The sequence below is a fragment of the Lynx rufus genome, unplaced genomic scaffold (genome assembly GCF_022079265.1).
Source record: "Lynx rufus isolate CCGP_SWC_20201006 ecotype Redwood Valley unplaced genomic scaffold, mLynRuf1.p SCAF_5, whole genome shotgun sequence".
NCBI lineage: Eukaryota > Metazoa > Chordata > Mammalia > Carnivora > Felidae > Lynx > Lynx rufus.
Window position 1 is genome coordinate 84,363,283 of NW_025814867.1, and position 15,773 is coordinate 84,379,055.

General features: G+C 47.5%; 1 long non-coding RNA gene across 1 annotated transcript; it reads right to left on the minus strand.

Moving 5' to 3' along the window:
- Nucleotides 1-3,489: 3,489 nt before the first annotated feature.
- LOC124526979 (uncharacterized) lies at nt 3,490-15,149 on the minus strand. Its single transcript, XR_006965772.1, has 3 exons — nt 14,604-15,149; nt 6,590-6,689; nt 3,490-3,884 (listed from the first exon to the last, which is right to left on the minus strand). It is a non-coding gene; the product is annotated as an uncharacterized LOC124526979 (long non-coding RNA).
- Between the last annotated feature and the right edge of the window lie 624 nt (nt 15,150-15,773).

Sequence of the window (15,773 nt, forward strand, 5' to 3'; positions counted from 1 at the left end):
GCCTGGAGCCACCAGAGGCTGGAGGAGACAAGGAAAGATTCTCCTCTGGAGGCTTCGGAGAGGGTGCGGCCCTCCGAACGCCTTGCTCTCAGACTTCTGGCCTCCAGAACTGGGAGGGAAGACAGCTCTGTTGTTTTAAACCACCCGGTTTGTGGTGATTTGTTGTAACAGCCTCAGAGAACCAATATCCCGTTTAAGAAACGGAGAGTTTAAGAAAAGCACATTCGCTGAAGAATCGAAAAGGCTGAGGGTGTGATTTTATAGCCTTCTCCTACCCCACGGACGAGGAAGCATCTCGGAGGGCCCCTGGACTCTGGCTGACAACTGCATAAACTCGTGTCAACTGAACAATTTGTTTCTTTAATGAGGTGTTTTAATCTCACTTCATATTCATTGTTCGGCCCTCCTTGATTTTACTGTAAGTGACTGGATCGCCTTTTGATGTATTGCCAGTGCACCCTAAGTTATGAGCCTCTTTCTTTAAGGTTGGAGCAGGGAGGAACTCAACTTCCCTCTTCAGTTATTTCAGGCAAGGGTGGGAGCAGGCTTTCTGTGCCAGCAGCAGCATCCTGATTATGATTCAGGATGTGCGGCCAACAGCAAGCAGTTCCTCTTCGAATTCAATAAAATAGGAAGGAGCAAAGGCCCAAACAAGCAAAGCCGGGTTCTCTTTGTGTGCGTGGCCAACGGGTCCTGGGAAGCTTGGGAAGGATGACACCCTATCTCGGGCTGAGCACCACCGGACTTAAACGGTGCTCGGGAAACTTCTGCACATGCTCAGAGCCGGATTCCAATCCTGGCCTTCCAGACTCTCATTCTGGACAATCCCAAATCCATCGCAGTGGGAGTTACTTGCAGGCTATAAGGACAGGAGTGACCCAGAATGAAAACATCTATTATTTTTTTTCATTATTTTTTAATGTTTTTATTTATTTTTGAGACAGAGAGAGACAGAGCATGAGCGGGGGAGGGGCAGAGAGAGAGGGAGACAGAGAATCCGAAGCAGGCTCCAGGCTCTGAGCTGTGAACACAGAGCCCGACTTGGGGCTCGAACTCACAGACCGTGAGATCATGACCTGAGCCGAAGTTGGACACTTAACCACCCGGGAGCCCCGAAAACATCTATTTTTAATCTCTTCTCCTTGGAAAAACATTCTATGTGCAACTTCCATGCTGTGGATTGTGGCTACTAAGGGCCCCCGATGACAGCTTCTGTGAACATGCTGTTCTGTGCAACTCAGCACATGGGCTTCTCACTCAATAAGTCATGACCCTTTAATGGATGGCAAAATCAATTTAGTGTGAGGTGTCGGCATTTTTGCTTAATGGAAATAAAAGAGAATACAAAATATCCGAGAGTCTCTTGCACAGTAAGTGTGGTACCACGAAACGTTGCTTCTGTATTGTGTCACTGGCTTGTGATAGAAAAGGTACTCCTCACCGAGTGTCCGAACCCAAAAAATGTATAAAAGCCACTGTCTTAGAGAATCTATTGCCCCAAACCAGAGAGCACTCCTTTCCTCTTGTCCACGTCCCAGATTTTGAGAGCATGTTTGCAGTTATGTTGGGGAACTCAATTAATGGGAATAAACCGTTACATCCCTCCTAAGAGAGGTTGCCATCTACAAGCAGGTGCAGATTCCCATCAGTCCATGGGAGTGCCTGCCTCCTGTTCAAGCCCTACTGTGCCTGAAGCTTGCCCCCCCCCCCCGCCCATTCTTATTCCTACACTTTGATAGAGCCTCACGTGATTCAATTCCATCTTCCGGGGATGCACCGTCATTCCTCTGTAGTCCTGGAAACTCCATAGCCTTTCACAATTACTGTGCCACAGACTCACACACCTGGAGCTCCTGAAGTCTTTGTGGAGGGAAAGGAACCGCCTTACCCTCTCTCACTACCCACTCCCTTTGTCCTTCCATACCTAAGTGTCCAATTTCCCCCTTCGCCCATTTGCCAGGAAAGATGGCCACTCTGGCTTCCATCAAGGATTCTCTCTCATCCACGACTTGCCGACTCTCCTAGCCCCAGGGTCCAATACTCTGGCCACAATGTCCCACCACTGTGCCTTGTCCCCTGCCGGGTCTGCCTCATAGATCCGCTACCAGTGTTCTGATCACACAGGAAGACTGTAGCTAGAGCTTTCTGATCACACATAGTTAAGAACTGTGACCAAGCAGGCTAACCGAGGGGTGTAGGCTGGAGCGTGCACTTTGGCATCAGCAGAACTGGGTCCAAGTTTCGGTGCTACTGCTTTCCTGGCTGTTGACCTTGAGCAAACTCTTAACTTCTCCAAGCCTCATCTGTAAAGTCAAGATAATGCTAACACCCACCTCAAGGGAGTTGTTAAAGCCCATTTTTTTTAAAGATTGGTTGAAGTTTCTGTGATGAATCCTCCTTGTGTATCTTATGAATGGACTTCACCAAAAAAGTATTTGAATAAAGACTCAATAAAGACTGAATAAAGACTCAATGCTTTCAGGAATCCATACTACCTCGGGAAGATATAAAAAACAGACTTTCTGAAAAATATGTATGTCTAACAAGTCAAGCCATTCCCAATACCTTAGATGTATAAAAAGTAAAAAGCGAGAAACAAGGAGGGGAGGAAGGAAGAGAAAGAACTTTCTACATGTGGTCTGACCTCCCGAAACGTGCCACAGGGGTCTTGTTATCCTTCCTGCATTAACACCAGGCTGTGAGCATCTTTCTGCCAGCAGCCTGGTCTGGTTTGGCGGGTCTGCTAGTCTGTTTCAGCACAAAAGATCCACTTAATGGAAAGCAAGTGTGCTGAGGGAAAACACCGCTCACATTTTCCTGTGCATTCTTTACACAAAATAAAAACGATTCAATAACCCAAAACAACTGAGGTCATATTTGAAGGAAGGGACTGCCCTTTGCATCTAGGATGGGTCTTTCTTCTAAGGTGGCCATGGATGGTGTGAAATTAAAAAAAAAAAAATGCAGTTTAATTTTAAAGGGTTTTTAAGACCCTCCATAATGTCTCTGCAGTGCACCAATAGGAAAAATACGGACACTTCTGTTTTCTCGAATGGTCAAAAACACAAACAGATAATTCAGGGAAGAAATTAAGTTGCTAATAAATATATAAAACCAAGTTCACTGATGATCAAAGATGTATGTAAAAGCAAAACTAACTGAAACTCATATCCTGTAAACAAATTTGTAAATATTGAAAAGGATAATTAATGGTGGCATAAGAATGATAAATCAGGCATTCTTCTCTGCTGATGGGAAGACAGAAGATCAACGCTTCTGACAAAAATTTGGTAATACGGATCAATAACTTCCAAAGTTCCATACCCTGTGGGTAGTAATTGAAATTCTATTAAACACATCAAAGGGAAATAACCAGATATATGAGTATGTAGACATAGATATAAAAATTCTTATTATAATAAAATTTATAATAGCAAGAAATTGTAGTCTACATCTCTATTAAGGACATTGATAAATAAATTACGGCTTATCAATATGATGGAATAGTACAGTCACTTAAATTATATTTTCAAAATGTTTAATGGCATGGGGAAGCATGGGGGGCAAAACTTTGCACATAGAATGTTCCAAATCAAGTAAACAGAGATATACATCAAAGAAGGTTAAAATGAAATATATTAAAATACTAACAGCAGTTACCTCTGGATGGTAGGGTTGTAAGTAAATTTATGCTTTACTGTATTTCCAAACTTTTAATTATGTGTCCAGCTTACCACCGTGTGATACCAGAGCTCTAGCTAAGGGCAAGCTGACTAATGCACGGACACTTAGCTATCAACTCCAATGTGCTGCTTGGTGGGAAGGATGCATGTTACTCACGATCCCATTCCTTCAGGGGTACAACACACGCAGAGATGAACAATCTGAAAAAAAATAAATAAATCAAGGCAATATAGGATTATGATCGGCACAAAGCCTTCCACATACAGGCATACCTCAGAGATATCATGGGTTCAGTTCCAGACCATGGCAATGCCCAAATGCCACAACAAAGCTAGTCAAAGGAGTTTTTTGGTTTTCCAATGCAGGTAAAAGTTATGTTTGCCCAGTATCTACAGCAATCCATTAAGTGTGCAATAGCATCACCTATAAAAAATAACGGGCATGCCTTAATTAAAACATACTTGATTGCTAAAAAATGCTAACCGTTATCTGAGCCTTCAGCAAGTCATAACGACCGATCACAGATCACCAAAACGAATATAATAGTAATGAAAAAGTTTAAACTATTGTGAGAATTACCAAAATGTGACACAGAGACAGAGAGTGAGCAAATGCTGTTGGGAAAATGACTAGGGTTGCTACAAACTTTCAATTCGTAAAAAAAATGCGATACCTGGGAAGTGCCATAAAGCTGAACCCCAATGAAACAAGGTATGCCTGTAGTAGGTACTCAATAAACTAGTTACGTTCACTTCAGTAACAGATGAACAGAACCAGACGTAAATGCTACTGTAATCAGATGGACAAGAATCCTGTGGCCTAGAGGACAGAAGAACACACTATCAGGGAAGGGTCCATGGAAGGCCTGGTCCTTGCACTGGAGCTTAAATGAGAGGCTAACTGGGTGCAGGTGTGGAGGGTGGGGGACAGGAGAGCCTGAGGTAGGTACAGGCATTCCTCCTGGGCATCCCAGAGACATGGTTCATGGCCTTACTGGCCTGGCAGTTTCTACATACTTCAAGCTATGTTAGAAGCTGCCTAAACGTTGATCCTTTTCCTAAAGCAGCAAGAAACAAATGGGGGCGCAGGATTGTTGGATCACCAGCAAGTGGCAATTGCTGTCCAAGCTGGTCGATGGCCTCTGCATGTCCGTCCCTTGGTCATGGTGGAATCTGAGTGCGGCTGGTGGTGGATCTTGAGGAAGCAGTCTTACTCCTCATCTGCACCACACTCCACAGTGTAGCCAACTCTTCCGATCTAGAGTCTCCCCCTTAATCTCCCACTGTCCTATGGAGCATGCTCAGTTTCCAGCTAAGGAGCCGGAGGCTCACTGAAGTGATCGGATATGCTCAAGACAGAACCGGCTCGGGATAAAACCCAGACTCCAGTTCGGACTAGCCCTTTTCCCCTACACTACAGGACTCAGTGGTGATCCATTCCTGGAGAGATACTCTCCCTCAGCAAGTGCTGACCATCTCCTCCCCTTTGCAAAACCCTTCCGACGCTCGTCAGCATCTCCCCCCATGTCTTGGAGTCCTTGTATACATCAGCATTTGGGACGCCAAAAGGCAACACAACTACAACATAAAATACGGCGGTTGAAGATTTCCACAAGGAGTGATCAGAATGTATTCTATTCTGTGCTTGTGTGTTGTGGTCATATATAAATGCTTCCATCAAATTCCCATAGAAATCTGTCAGCCAGGAAAGCTGAGGACGGTTGCTAAAGAGGGTTGCTGCATAACCGGGTGGGCTTGTCTGGACACTAAATTCAGCCCTGAGCTTCCTGGTCATCGAGGGAAAATGAACAAAGTAATGATAAAGCAAGGACTTTCTATTAGAAAATAACTCTCCCACCACCCAAAATAAACACACACACACACACACACACACACACACACACACACACACATTCTAAGACAACTGGAAGCCAAAATAGAATTGGCCTCTCATATCCCCATCCTTGTGGAGTTACAAGGCAAGAAGTGGTCAGGAGGCAAGGTATGTCTTTTAGTAGGGGGCTTACCTGGGTTAGTAAAACGTAGGCATCTATCCCACGCATAGTCACAAACATTCATATGGCTGTCCAAGAAGTCAAAAATACTCATTTAAGTTGAAACACTTGAAGGCAGTAGAAGAGAGATTTGCCCCAAATATCTTTGGAAAACTATGGTCTAGAATAATCCACACTAGCATGCTGGAGGTATTCATCAAATGCTGCCCAACAAAATTTAAAAAAAAGACCCACATTATCCATTTTCATATATAGAAAACCTGTGCATTTCATATTAACATTCAAATGACTCAGTTGCTAGAATGCCAAATAAAAGTTTAATTTCTGAGCCAGTTAAAAGTTCTGGCTTCCTAATTGGTTTACTCTGTTAATCTATTTACTACACCTTTTTTCAGAGATGGTGAGTGAGTGCCCACCTCCTTCCTAGGTCTGTCTTTTCAAATCCAGGATGAACAGGATCCTAATAAATAAAAGGACTTGTTAGTAGAGTTGGATTTTGGGGTTTCGAGGGGTTTTTGTGGGTTAAAAAAAAATCCAGAGGTTCTCTTTTCCTCACTCTATTTAAGCCTGGAGAAAAAGAAATTAAAAAAGCATCCTTGGTAAGGTTACTTTCACAAAGCCAGTGGGAACCACAAAACCTCCCCCAAGGCTAAATCCTTCCTCAGGGCCGGTTGCTGCGAAAGTCCAGAACTAAGGGGTTCTTTCCTCTGGCCCTTAGAAATAGCCATAATTAGGGCTTCCATGGAGGTTATGATACATTGGTATCATATATAGCAACAGTCAGCAAACTGTCCAGTGAAGCATTCCTAGCTGCAACACAGACCATATGCCTTGCAAAGCCAACACTGGTCCTTTCCAGAAAATGTTGGCCACCCCCTCCAAGCATCTCACCTTGATTCTCAGAACTGCCCACAGAGAAACAGCCTCCTGATTTGATGGTCACATGGACTTCACAAAGAATGAGGGTTTGAGATTCCTCCTGGAATACTACCTGCAAAGAATACCAATTCACTGGGGTGAATGAAGGGACAGGGGGAAGGGACTGGAGAGAGGAGGGTTAGAAAGGTGACCCCAAAAGAAGAAAATGAGTCCAAAGGAGGGACCCTGCCACTAGCACTGCACAGGACGCCCCGCAACCCCACCTGCTGCCCCTCCTGTTGTCCCCTGCTCCACGTACCCACTAAGGTCCTTGGCGCACACAGTGGGGGATGGGAGCCAGCTGGCACCAGTCCCTGGGAGGCAGCTGCCCGCACCTTCTCCCACCTCTGTGGGCAGCGATATCACTTTGGTAGGTTGATATCGGCCATGATTATTTAGACCACAAAAATAGGCAGAAGCCACAAATCAGAGCTCTGCACCCCCCCAAACTGATTGGTAAGCATCTCCCAGCACAGCCCCGGCACAACCACCCAGAAGTGGAGGACGTGGTGTCCCTCCCTCCCAGCGGAAGGAGCGTTGGCTGCTGTCGGCTCCCCAGCTACATCTCTCTCCCTCAGACAACTGCCTGGAGCTGAAGGGAACTGCCACACTCCAGGTCTGCTTCCTTCCCTGGGGCACCCTCACTGCTGGTTCCTGCCTGGTGAACAGGCCAGACCCATCCGGGCTCAGAGGGGCTCCACGCCAAAGTTCCCCCTTGGGTTCAGCTGAGGCCTTGGCTGCGACAGCCTCGGAGAGACAGAGAGGGACAGAGATACATACAGACAGAGTGATCCAGGGGCCCAAATGCTCCCCACCAACGTCTTCATCTTCTCTTGTCTTGTCTGTGTTGCTGACGGTTCTTTCTAGAGGTTTTTTTTCTCAAAAAACCTGGGCACCCAGGTAAGGCTTGTTTTGTTTTATCCTGACCAGCAAGACAGCTCTAGTATTTTTCAGCCACCTTCGAGTCCCCGTTTTTAGAGGTGTGAAATGTGACCCCCATCTCCTTTCCGTTCCTTTGTAATTAATGTTTCCCTCTTTGTACTGAAGAGGGAAAGAGGTTCTCTTTACACGTGCTTTTCAAGAATTTTATCTGGACGGGCTTAGGTATGTGGCTTTCAGTGCTAGTGACCCCCAACCCCCCCGGTGTTGTTTGTAAACCTTAGACCCTGGCCTTTCCCACTCAGGGCAGTTATCTTCTATCATTTGTCTAATTATTCCCTCTCCTTCAGCTATTTCTTTTTCTCCTCCTGGAACTTCGGGGATTGATATCTTAGGTCTGCTGACATTAGCTACCTTCTCTCTTATTGTGCCTGCATGATTTCCATCTCTTTGTATTCTTGTTCTATGTTTGGGACTTTTTTTATAAAGTATTTTTAATATATTATTATTTTTAATGTTTATTTACTCATTTTCGAGAGAGACAGAGAGCAGGGGAGGGGCAGAGAGAGAGGGAGAGAGAGAATCCCAAGCAGGCTCCACGCTGTCATCAAAGAACCTGATGCAGGGCTTGAACTCATGAACCATTTGAGATCATGACTGAAATCAAGAGTCGGACGCTCAAACGGCACCCAGGCGCCCCTGTTTGGGATGTATTTGCACTTGATCTTCTAAGTCTATATTCTGCCTTCATTCATTCAATGAGTATTTTAGTCAAAAATATGATTTAGTTCCCGGAAGTCCTTTTTTGGGAGTGTGTTTGAAGGTCCTTGTTACTTCTGCACAGGCTGTCAGTGTTATTTCCTTGAGGAGCTGTTCGGTGGCTTCTTCTTCCCCCTCTCTCTGCCTGCTGAGCCCTCTTACATGCACAGGTTTCTTTTATCTGTCCTTTGAAGCTCAGGGCCAGCTTCTAGGGGTTCCTTAAGTGGCAGCAGTCCTGGGAGTAGCTGCATATAGGGAGTCAGTTCCGATCAAGGCACCAGGAAGAAAGAAGGATCTCAGCTCTGCTGTCTTCCCAGGTTCAGCTTCTCCTCAACACTTCTGGGACCAGGGAGGTTCGCCCATGAATGCTGATGGAGCCCAGGACCCATCACACTTAGAGCCTCATCTCTGTGCTCTCCGTCTGTTGGCTCAGAGGGGAGCTCAAAGCTCAAAGCTGTCCAGCTGCCTCTCCCTTCCCCGGGTCTGTTTGTCCTCACTCCTCCACCGCCATCATTCCCAGTGGTTGCCTCATGAAGAGAAGTGCCAGATTGGAGTTGGAAGTCAAGGGCAGCCAATGTACCATCTTATAAAAATCTCCATCCCACCCTCAGCCTCTTCACATAAATGAAGGACAAACTTGATCTGCGGTCTCTGGCAGATGCCCAATCTGCTTAGAATACCATTAAACTCTTTGTTCTCCACTGGTTTCTTTGGGGGAAGCCCTTCAAAGTTATGCGCAATAATTTGATTTTTTTTTTAATAATTGGATTTACTTTAAAGCTGTGATCACTGGGAAAATAACTGGGCAAAAAAGATAGAGTCCAAAATGCACGTGCGTGTGTGTGTGTGTGTGTGTGTGTGCGCGTGTGTTCTCCCACATCCGCAGATCTACAATACACCAAGAAAAAAGGTTTGCACGCGCAACACCAAATTGTTTTCTGTAGATGATGAATCTATGAATAATTTTTACTGTCTTCTTTTTTTCTTATCCAGATTGTCCAATATTTCTGGTTTATGGAAGACAAAAGAATTATTCTCTTCAATCGTTCATTCAGCAAAACACGTTATATAATATTGGCTGATGCTCACGAGCACTTTTCCGAGAGTGTGAGGAGGACAGTGGCGAAAGCCCTTGGCCTCTCCATCTCCATGTCTGTACAACGAGGGCCCATCTCGAGGACTCGATGCTTTCAGTGGACTCACCAGGCTGTTAGCAGCCGGTGAGGGCAAAGGAAAACCATAGACAGAAACTTCTTGCCCACAGTCACTCAGGACAGCCCCACCTAGGATAGACCCACTTGGAATGGGGTTCAGAGGCAAAGCTCAACCACCCCAGCTTCCTCTAGTCTCTCTAGATGTCTATTACTGGCCCCAGTAGACTGGACAGTCTCCCAGAGCAGAACATTTCCAGTTTACTGCTGAATCTCCAGCACCATGGACATGGTCTGGCACTTAGTGGCCACTCAGTAAACATAGGTTGAATGAATGAATGAATGAATGATCGCATGACCTCTCACCTCACTTGATACTATAGGACAGGTTAGTAGATGGCATTGCTTGCTTTGAGGCTCTCTTTGAACTTGCAATCCCACCAAAGTGAGGAACAAAAAGTTGAGATGTATAGAAAGATTTCAGCTCAACAAAGGGAGCTCAAACTTCTCATTTGTTAGGAAAATTTCAGTTCATGTTGGTTCATACAGGAGGCTTCTTTCAGAGAGCTGAGTTCCCTGGCAAGGGGCATGACCTAGAAGGGGCTGACTATCTCCTGGGAAGATTGCTATAGAAGGGGCCACGCTGGCTATAAAGAGAGACCAGATGTCTAAGTTTCCTTCTAATTCAAACTCTATGGCAAATGCAATTCCTGCTTGGGAGATATTATGCAAATTTGTCTTTTTCTCCCAAAAATATTCTTCAACCCTGAAGTCATTCCTCTGCTTATTAACACTCTCCTTTGAGGCAGTCAAATATGATTCAAGGGAACAGTTGGGTGTGCCCTTGAAGCAACCAGGGGAATGAGAGTCACCTCTTAAGAAAGCCTCCTTTGGGCACCCTGGACTGGTCTGGAATCCAAGAAGGGGAGTCCGATGGAACTGTCCCTGGTCTGCTCCACAGGTATCTGCCAGGCCTCACCCCCAGGAAGACATGGTGTAGAACGGGTGACTATTTTTTTTTTAATTTTTTTTTAACGCTTATTTTTGAGACAGAGAGGATGAACGGGGGAGGGTCAGAGAGAGGGAGACACAGAATCCAAAGCGGGCTCCAGGCTCCGAGCTGTCAGCACAAAGCCTGACGCGGGGCTCGAACTCACGGATCGCGAGATCATGACCTGAGCCGAAGTCAGACGCTCAACCGACTGAGCCACGCAGGCGCCCCGAACGGGTGACATTTTAAATACGCACCAACTGATACTGCGTGGGCACCGGCCACTCCAAACCGATGTGGCACTGGAGACACAGAGTGGGGTATGCAAGCAGCCCGTATTCGGTTGCTGGGTCCTGGGGAGGTCCTGGATGGGGGCTGGGCAGTCAGTGCAGCAGCAGGGAGGCACTTAGGAGCCTAAGAGTAGCAGCTCTGCAATAACGGGCACAGAAGTCTCTGAATGGTCTACGAACCAGAATGGCCATACCCAGTGCATACCAGCTAGACACCGGCCCTGCTCTGAAACCACTTCTGAGCAGGGTGACCCTCTAGCAGAGGCTGCAGCCCTGTGCCTCCAAGCCGCATTTTATGGAGTTCTTTTATTAGTCTCTCATGGAACCCATAGCCACATCATAAAATTAAACACCCCACTCTGTACACCAAGTCCACTGACTTCTTGAGCCCCGATTAGCACTGGGCTTTTCCCTCTGGGTGTTGTGTTACAGTAACATTATAATTGTCAGAAAAGGAACCTTTGCTGGGAGCGGTCAAATCCTTCAGACCACCTCGGCCGCGGCCGCGGCCACAGTGTGTCACCCTTTTTCTGAAGTCCCTTTGCCAGCTTCCTGTCAGCCTCTCTCTGCATCTTTCATCCCTACCCCCCCTCCGTCTCTCCCTCTGGGTCCCTTCCCCTTCCCAAGGCCCTCCAGTGCTATAGAGCCCGGGGTGCTCAGATGCTTGCCTGGAGACGCCCGTCAGGGTAGCCCCAACTCACCCCTGAGGATAAATTTAGCGGGTGGGTGACATCCCAGATGGAGAGGTTATCTTTAGCCTGGCGGAGGTAAGGAGTCAGTCTGGGCCATGCGGGAGCAGGGAAGGAGGAAAGGAAACGCATACTAGACAGTCTACAATATAGCCGGGCTCAAGTGTATTCAGGTGGTAGAGAACTCAGGGTGATGGCGTGCTTCCTGAAACATGAGGCTGTTCCGGGAACACCCTGGAATAATGGCCTGTTTCATTCCGTCCATGAACGAGGAACAATTTTAATAGCAGAAAATATGGCTACATTACGGGCAGGCAGTATAAAACCACAAGCACACATGTTCTTTAAAAAAAAAAAAAAAGCAACACACTCAGCAAGATCGGTGGTTTTCAAGCTTTCCCATTCATATGTTTACTACTTGTTCATTAGTTTGGTTGCCTGCAGGTGCTAAAGGTTTAAGAGTTAAGAAGAATGTACGGAAAAAAAATTTACGTGGAAAACTTGCATTACCTGAATTAGGGAAAAGGCCACTGCCATTCGGTTTTCAAGGTAGGACATGTCAGTTCGCCTCAGGAATACCAAGGCATCAGCTTAGAAAGAAGCGGGATGCCTTCTTCTGAACTGTTCAAGAAAGATTCTAGACTCTTCCTTAGGGAGGTCCAAATAATGTTCCTCGTTATCATCCCAATATAAGAAATCCTTCCTTTTCACTCACGAAAATTTTTCCTGCTGTCATTTATACCCATAACCTCTAGTTTGGCCTTCTTTGGTGAACAGTTGATCAGAATCGTAGTGACCGTGAGGGGAAACCAAGGTCTCAGTTCGAACCTGAGCTGGAATTCTGACATGTCTGGGCTTGTCTGACACAACTGCGGAGAGGCCCAGGGGCCACCTGGGAGCTTGTTCTGTGGGAAAGGTGACCTGAGAGACGGTGGTTAACCGGAACATAGTCCTCTCCACTGGAGGGGAAGAGCAATTAATTCTGAGTATCCCTTGGCCAAACATGCAGTGGACTCCCATCTGAGCCTTACAAGAGCAGCAGGACCATACAGAAAAGCTGAGAAGACCATCGTGTTAGAGTTTTGGGAGAATTCAGAGAGCAGGTAGTGGAGCTTTGGGACTGCACTACCAGACTTCACACAGAGGGAAGGGAGACAGGCAAGGAACCTTCTTCCTCTTTCCCCAGAGCTTTGACTCCAGAATGCCTAGGGGTGCCCGAGTGTAACTTGAGTGGCCGGCAGGAACAGGTCCCAGGGGCTCCTAGGACAACTCAGAGGGGTTGTGCAGGGGGCTGGAAATGCTTTGCCGTGGGCACCCATAGGGTACAGTGCCACCAAGAAGACATCTGTCCTCAGACAGTGCAACCCAGGGGCACCCAGCTTACTGTGCCATGTACTTAAATAATTAAGTCATGTTTCGTCCTTTTCTTTTTTAGATCAAATGATGCCAGTTTGGTCAACCAGGCTGTTGTGGGCACCCTTTATTTTAACATTATATGAGTGCATATAATTTAACGTTATATGAGTGCATTCAAGAAATGGGGGGTTGGGAAAGCCTCTGATCTCACAGATGCCCTGCTTATGCCTTGATAGATTTCCTCCGTATTCAGCTAGAAGTTACTTTATTCATCTCTGTGACTCTCCCTCCTAGCAGTATACAGCAGAGTAACCAACAAATGACAGGACATTTATCAATACTTTAAGGGGAGTCTACCCAATAAATACTTTGCTGATCTCCATCGGGTCTACTTATGATCCCCCTAGAGCACAGTGGTACTTGCTAAAATGGCCTAACGTTTCCTACCCATATCCAATCTGTGGCCAACCACATCTCCTTGGATCCTTTCTCCACTACCCTTGGACCAGACCTGCCTTTTCCAAGATAGCATTTGAGGTATCCAGATTTTATTATTACACCATTATTGCTATGCATCATCATAATGTACAAGACAAGTTCTCCAGTTCTCAAGGTCAGTGAACCCTAAAACCTCTTTTCCAGATCACCAACAACCCTAACACCATCACCATCGCCTGCAAAGGCATTGAGGGTGTTCACAACAACCTTATTAGTTCCTCATAGAAAATACAAAAATATTGTATAATACATGGCATCTCGGGGAAAAGAAACTCTGAATGATGGCTGCCTCTGGGCTGGGCGATGATGAGCTAAGGAGCCTGCTTGGACCCTGGGGAATCATTTTAATATGTAAATCATGTGCACGTTTCCCATTTCCAATTAAAATGCTTTTAAAGCAAGTTCTAAACAAACAGAAATACAACAAAGAATAAGACACAGTCCCGACCCTCTGAGCAGTGACGCTGACAGGTGTCCACAGTTGACACCATACCCTTTGGAGTCAAATGTCCACACCGTGTCATTGGCCCTATGGAAAGCTGAACCGAAATCAAGAAGGATTATGCAATGATCCGCCTGGCTCTGGGCCCTCACAGTTCTTTCCTCATAGCTGGGGTGACAAGACTTCCTGCTATGCCCAGTCCCCGGGACTAATCCTGTTCCTAGGCTGGAGAGATTTTAAGGGACTTCGGGCTTAGGTGACGGACTCTGCCTTTGTATTCTCTAGGCCGAGGGTGGTCCAGACCTTCTCTGGTGGGGACACCCGTCGTCTCCATTTTTAGTTTGCTTGATCGTGAAATCTATCAAGGTGTAAGCAGGGCATCCGTGAGATCAGAGGCTTTCCCAACCCCCCATTTCTTGACCAAATGCAGTTACTAAGAACCTCTTATGTGCAGGATATTCAACCAGGCCTGAGGCGAAGTGAGTAAAGAGGGGAAGGAATAGACCAGCGCCCTCCAGAAGTTCACAGTCCAGTAATAAAGACGGATGGAGTCCAGAGCTGAGAGCTTTACTGCACATAGGCAAGTGTGACAGAAGAGAGAGGGAAAGATTGCTTTCGGTGACTAGCACGCTGGAGCTGGTGGGGTTTCAGTTAGCAGTAGATGGAGACCACCGGATCCAGGCTGAGGCCTGGGAAGGTGATCCCATTTCACACAATATAAAGGCTCTGCACTTCCTTGGGGAGAACACAAAATGGAAGGTGAAAGGAGTCGCATCCTAGGAGCCTTTCTGTGGAAACTGCCTTCCTCTCATTATCGCGTCTGTCTGGTGAACACCTAGGCTTCAAGTTCCATCCCTAATAACACCCCTGCCCCCAGAAAGCCCACTTGGGTTCCCCCAGGCAGGATTACTTGTCCCGGCTGCTGCACTCACCAGGCTCGCTGTCCGTTCCAGAAAGTCAGGGAAATTTAGAGGTTGTGCACAGGCTGTGGTGGTGCCATGCTGCCAGGGTTCAAATCCTGGCTCAGCCATGGACTTCATGAGTCATCTTAAGCAAGTTGCTTACCCTCTCTGGGCCCCAGCTTCACCTTCTGTCAAATGGTGTAATAATGGCGCCTCCCTCCCAAAGTCACCATGAGGATGGCGTAAGTTAGTGCTCCCAGAGCATCAGAACAGGGCCTGCCTTGGTGTCTGCTCTGGGCTACTTAGAGCCCCAGGCTGCAGTGACCCTTCACTGGACTGTCTTCGGGACCTCCAGGACCTGAGGTCCAGCGTCACGGCTCTTAATCTAGAAATCTCTAATGAACCCTGCCGGCTTGGAGGGGTCCAGTAAAGCAGCTATGCAATTACTATCTTCTGAAAGGAGGAACAATACAGGGCCATGAAAGGGGGGGAAAATGAGTCAAGTCCAAATGCAAACACAAAGCAACACCCACGAAGTGATGGGGAAGGAACTCGCAAGGGTCAGTGTAGGGGCTGAGAATTTGCCAGCCTTAGGAAGAGAAATACTCCCGTCAGCCCGTTCCCTCTCGCAACAGGGCACCAAGCCTTAGGGAGTGAAGGATTCTGCCCTTTCCCTCCAGGCTACGCGCGCCGCGCCGCTCCCTCCCCCGCGGGCGTTCCCCCTCCCGCCCCCCTCCGTCCCGCCCCGCCCCGCCCCAGCCTGGCCGCGGCCCTGACCTCCGCTCCCACGCGGGCCGGCAGCCGACGGGCTGGCGGGCGGGGCAGGAAGGGGGAGACGCGGCTCCCGGCACCCGAGATCCTTAACTGCAGCTTCCAAAGCCCTGGCTGATCCTAATCAGTGTGGGAAAGGAGCGCGGGCCGGCCCGCCTGCCGCAGACACCGCCTCTTTTCGTAAACTTTATCGCCGCGCACAGCCGCTGATAAAGCACCGTAAATAAGCAGGCGGCCGGAGTGTGCCGGGGCCGGGGCTGCCGGCGCACTCCCGCCTCGGCCCTGTGGCTCCCGGGGGAGATGAATCACGCGCAGAGTTGGAAGGAGTTCCGAGTTTTCCTCCTCTGCAGATCAGCGGCCATAAATAACCACGCATTCCTTCCCTGCCCAGAAACCCCCTCACCTTTTGTTTTATGGATTCAATAAAAA